At 46.4% G+C, this 5,998-nt stretch overlaps 1 non-coding gene across 1 annotated transcript; it reads right to left on the reverse strand.

Annotated features, from left to right (window-relative positions):
- Positions 1-4,988: 4,988 nt before the first annotated feature.
- Positions 4,989-5,060, reverse strand: TRNAE-CUC (transfer RNA glutamic acid (anticodon CUC)). Its single transcript has one exon. It is a non-coding gene; the product is annotated as a tRNA-Glu (tRNA).
- Positions 5,061-5,998: the final 938 nt, after the last annotated feature.

Consider the following 5,998-nt stretch of genomic DNA (forward strand, 5'->3'; position numbering starts at 1 on the left):
CGAAGACACCAAAATAAGATTCACCATTTAGTACAAGAGCAGGGCAGCTAGTAGCGGTGTAATGAATGAAAACGTGAGAGCAGAATAAAGACAATTAAAGTGCACCAGTATATTGCATAAACTGAAATATCCGTACGGAGAACGCCGGCACAGTAAGACGACTGACATTAGAATGATCATGACATCTCCATCACGACACATGACCACGCACCTGCAGGAGGGACCGCCAGACCAGCATATGCACAAAACCCACAAATATAATCCCTATGCTCCGACCTAGCATCTCACCTATTTTCCAGTTATGGATGATGCTGAAAAATATGTGTATATATGTATATGATATATATATATATATATATATATATATGATATATATATATATATATATATATATATATATATATATATATATAACACGAAGAGCATGTTCTCAAAAACAAATGGGTCATATCTGGCGATTTTGGGGCGATCCTGTCTATGTCTCGTGTCAGGGTGCCCCTTGTCCACGTTATACCCCCCCCCCTTGCCAAGGTTCTGTCTGCGCCCCTGCCCGTGCCTCTGGTTTTCCGGATTCGCAGCTTAACCACTACACAATCGGCACCCCGTCAAGATATCATTAGCTACATTAGTCTCATATCTAAATCGGCAAAGTGGACATTAATTGATCGGCAGCTTCTTCCGACCTCCTTTTTTGCGCACGTCTTAAGCTAATATGGTCATAGATTTGGAGACACTCTGTCACGGTCTCGAATGCTTGTGATCAAGGCAGTTGGAAAACCGCAGGATCAGTTGCAGTTTGCTAACATTTACAACTGCATCACCTGCTTATTTCCATCCCGACTTTTAACTTGTACCTTTTCAATGCCTTCACCTGCGATCTTCGCTGACATATACCACATAATTTGCCTCAGTTGTCGCATTATTCCACCATCTGCGTTCGCTTCGAGTCACTGAACTGGTACTGCGCACTTACTTATATTCCAATTTTGCCTGCCTCATGCAAATTACATGCCGTTCTGTACTGGTCAGTTGACGTGAGTGATGGTTCACAGCTATTAACCAGACACCTATATATGGCCCGAGTTCAACACGCCAGAGCGGCTAGTCAGGGCTCACAGGTTGTACTTGTCATGCTGTTTTCATACTATAGAATCGTTTCATAATCGATATTAATCGCTTTCATGTTGTAGAATCGTTGCGAGAATCATTTCAGTTGCGCCGCAGAGATGCACGGATGCACCAGGACACCCCTCAATTCGGGAGACATTAGAGCGCTTCCGGCGTGCTAGCCCATGGAGCAGGTGAGCTATTCATCTCCATTAAACACATCTTCCTTGGTAAAAAAACGTCATCGTACCTCGTCTGTTTTGGACGCGTTCGGAGGGCTCATGTCCCAGAACTTCTCGATCATTGCGGACGCTTGGCCGCAGACTGCGCACCGTATGGTGGACTGCGCACCGTATCGCTGCCCGACAAGCAGGTCAGAAACATGGAGAAAAACATTCCCGCACCGGGAATCGAACCCGGGCCTCACGCGTGAGAACCCGTGTAGCCCAGCCACTAGACCAGGCGGGATGCTTCCGGGTTGCGACTACGGGTTCTATCAGCAATGATATGCTAATGATAGGGAACGATTCTTCACCCCAATCCCTCCATCTGTAACCAGGCACGCGGGCGTAGCCATACTGCCAACGGAGATAGCATAATCCGTGCACCTCCTCACCCGCTGACTCTCGCTTCAGCGTGCAGTTTGTCTACCCGCCAGAGGGTACGCAGAAAAGACAAAGCTTGACTTCACTCCATTTGATCGGAAGTGTCGGGTTAACTGTCCGAGCAAGTTAAAGATCATGCATGTGAAGGTTCTGCGTGTCAAGGTCCTATGCGACTGGAAAACCCCAGACGCACGGTAGCTCACCAAGGAAGATGTGCTTGATGGAAATGAAACCTGACATGTTCTATGTGTCAGAAACGCCGCAAACGCTCCACGAACTTTATAATTTAGAGGTGCCCTTGTACTTGTATGTTTTGGTTTGGATTAGGTCCATTTCGGACGTAAGTGACAATTTCGGGGCTATGGAATGAAGGAGAATTGAGAGGGGTGGGCAAGGCTACATGCACCCGAGAGTCCTCCGCCGAGACTTAGTCTGCTCCCCTCCACTAGGAATGGTCAAGCTAACTCCCTAAAGTTCTTCCAGAAGTATTTCTGTGTGGTTCATGGTAGCCGCACCAAGTTTGAAACCACTGCAGACAAATGATCAGCTGATCAATTTGTTTCAAAGTACATATATCTCATGGGGTCACTGAGCTGTAGAACGCAGTCAGGACGCGGCTGTCAATGAAGACAATTCTTGAGAAATCGCTTGAGCCAACGGAGTGTCCGACGAACTTATACAGCCGTGAGACGGTTTCTTGGACAGCTGAATAAGTGTCATTATGCTTGAGACTAAATCCACGAAGCTTGAGGAGAGGTCAAAGGTCAGGCCAAAATCCCACAATACTTTTTTATTGAAAAACTTTAGTTAGAAAATAGCTTTCGACGCTCATTCTGAGTCCCTTAATCAAAAGGACGTCAACCGTTTAACTTTGCTAAGGTCAGACTTCGATCAAACTTTGCCTTTGTGTTTTTGAGGATTGGGCCTATTATGCAACTCATAAAGCTGTTTGTAAATTCATATATCATAAAAATTGCGACGGCTTTTCATCACTTGGACTTTCTAAAGGTTAATTAGGTCACCGTTCTGATATGAACACGAGGGTCACGGTCACCATGTATACAGTGAAGGTTTAAGCTAGTTGCGAGAGGAGGTCTGAGAGTATTCCGGGCACAAATATCAGGTTTGACCTTGTTTGACATGTTTTCGAACAAAGGTCATAGCCTAGGGATATAGGGAATGCTTATAGTCGAATCCATTCGCCGCCTGATTACGGAGGAGGCCGCAGGCCCGGCGAGGGCGCACGTCAGCCACAGAGCACGAGACGGGCCGAGGCAATTGGACCGGTCTTATCATTCCATTCAGTTCACCAGATGGGATGTGGCTTGGATCGGTGAATGCGTTTGATGTGCGGATTTTGTTTGAATTTTCAGGTTTGTTCTTCAGAAACATGTTCTGTCTATTAACTTAACCATAGTTGCTCGAATACTTTTATCACAAGCCTCCTTTAAGAAGAGCTTGCCCTAAAAACAAATGGACGTATTCATCGTGATTTTTTTGTTTCGGGGGGGGGGGGGGGGGGTGGGTTGTATTATCAGGGGACCGTATGTTATCGTTCTACCCGTCCTTGACAAGGTCCTGGCCGCGCCCTTGCCCGTGCCCCTGGTTTTCCAGGACTCGAGGCCCATCCATTACACATCCAACACCCCGTCAAGATATCATTAACTGCCTTAGTCTCATATCTAAATCGCCAAAGCGGTACTATCTAACCGACAGCTTCTTCTGACCTCCTTGGTACGCACGTCTCTAAGATAATATCGTCATGTATTTGGAGATACCCTCTTTACCGTCTCGAATGCTCGTTATTAACACAGTTGGAGAACACCAGGCTTAGTTGCAAAGCTTACTAGCATTAGGGGCCTTATCATCGGCTTTTTATATCCTGACATTTAGGTTGTACTTTTTCGATATCTTTAACCTCAGTCTTTGCTTACATTAACAACATAATGCAACCTGCTGCAGAATTACCTCCTTTTTCAGTGTAGCCACGAAAGGCGCGTTTTGCACGGCTGCTCATACAGCAAATGCTTTGCCTCAGTTGTCGCATCGTTCCAGCATCTGTGTTTGCTTGTAGTCCCTGAGCTGGTACTGGGCACCTATTCCTATTCTAATTTCGCCTATCTCATGCGAAGCACACGCCGTTCTGCACTGGTTAGTTGACGCGAGTGATTTGCTTTTCAAGTACTGATATATTTTGTTGACAGTGTACATCTTCAGACCAATAATAGACATTACCCGACCAAGCAATTTATATATATATATATATATATATATATATATATATATATACTATATATCTATATGCATATCTACATATATGTTATATACTTATGTATATATATATATATATATGTATGTATATACATATCATGTAACCGTAGTGATACATCGGTACGACAAAGCAGAAACAAACTGCTCGCGGTAAAGTAATCAAGTTCAAAAGGCAACCAGCTGGCAGGACGACAGGTGAGTATGAGTACGCCAGGTATGAATAACCCCCTCCAGTTATGGCGTTAATGTCAGCAAAAGATTAGATATAAGCCAGTTTGAAGAACAGCATGCATGGTTCACAGCTATTGGCCGGACGCATTCTGATAGGCTAGACTCAGTCAGTCTGACTCAGATAGGCTGAACTCAGGACCCAGGAGTCATTATACTGATACCACTCTCTCAGGGTTGTTTATGGGCTTTATAAAAGGTCTGTTTATGTCTGGTCGTATATTGGCCCGAGTGCATCACGCCAGAATGGTTCGTCACGCCTCACAGGTGGTACTTGTCATGCTGTTTTCATTCTCCCCCTATTCAGAAGGGAATGACAAAAGCCTCCGCCTTTGTTTCGATCTTATTGCAGCGAGAAGTCGTTTTAGGTGCGCCACAAGGATGCACGGACGCGCAAGGACACCCTTCAATATGTGAGTTCCTGGAGCGCTTCCAGCGTTGCTGCACATGGAGCAGGTGAGCTTTTCATCTCCATCAAGTACATCTCCCTTGGTGAAAACCCTGAGATCGCACCTGGTATGCTTTGGACCCGGTCGGAGAACTCCTCAAGCATTGCGGGCGCGTGGTCCTCAGACTGCACACCGCATCTTGGACTTAAGGTGCTCAACAGACAGGCAAGAAAGTTGGAGTAAGACGTTACCGCACCGGGAACGGCTCTCGGAACGGAACGAAGGTCTCAGAACGGCTCGACCTTTGTGCAGGCGTGGTCACAGATTGTGCACCGCAAGGTAGACTTGAGCTGCCCGACAAGTAGGTCAGAAAACGTGGACAAAGATATTCCCGCACCGGGAATCGAACCCGGGCCTCACGGGTGAGAGCCGTGTATCCTAGCCACTAGACCATGCGGGAGGTAGGGGACTGTGATACGGGTTCTATCAGCAATGATATGCTAATGATAACGAGTGATCCTTCACCCTAATCCTTCGACTTGAAACCAGTCACGCAGGCGTGACCACGCCATCTCCATACTGCCAACGGAGATAGCATAATCCGTGCACCTCCTCACTCGCTGGCTCTCGCTTCAGCGTCTAGTTTCTGTACCCGCCAGAGGACACGCAGAGGCGGCAAAGCGTGCCTTGACCCCGTTTGTTTACAAGTATCGGGCCATCTGTCCGAGAAAATTAGAGATCATGCATGTGAAGGCTCTGGATGTTAAGGTTCTATGCCTCTGGAAAACCAGTGGCGCACGGTGGTTCACCAAGAAAGATGTGCTTGATGGAGATGAAAAACTGACGTGCTCTACGTGCCAGCAACGCCAAAAACGCTCAACGAACTTTCGAATTCAGAGGTGTCCTTGCGCATCCTTGCATCCCTTTGGCGTACCTGAAACGATTCTCATTGCAGTATGGTCAAAACAGCGATAAGCTAAATGCCAATGTGCCCTTCCGTCAGTGGTCTGTACCTGTTATACTCTGTCGTACAGAGGGACTGCAAGTACATCCTGTACTTCCAGTCCCCCGTAGTTTGCCTTCCCGTACGGAGTTCTCGCTACGGCGACATAATATATATTGTGTGGTCCGTCCGAACATATATTATCCATGTAAAGCTGTACAGTTCCCACAAAACATATGAGTACTTAAAAAAGCAAATTACTTACGGTAACTAACCAGTGCCGAACGACATGCGCTTTGCATGAGGCAGGAGATATTAGAACAGAAGTAAGTGCGTAGTCCCATCTCTGTGACTCGAAGCGAATGCAGATGTTGTAACGATACAACTGAGGCAAATAATTTGCTGTATGACAAACCGTGCAAAGTGCGCCTTTGTTGGCTACGCTTACAAAGGTG

The sequence above is a fragment of the Pollicipes pollicipes genome, unplaced genomic scaffold (genome assembly GCF_011947565.3).
Source record: "Pollicipes pollicipes isolate AB1234 unplaced genomic scaffold, Ppol_2.1 Scaffold_4002;HRSCAF=4701_pilon_pilon_pilon, whole genome shotgun sequence".
NCBI classification, from domain to species: Eukaryota; Metazoa; Arthropoda; class Thecostraca; order Pollicipedomorpha; family Pollicipedidae; genus Pollicipes; species Pollicipes pollicipes.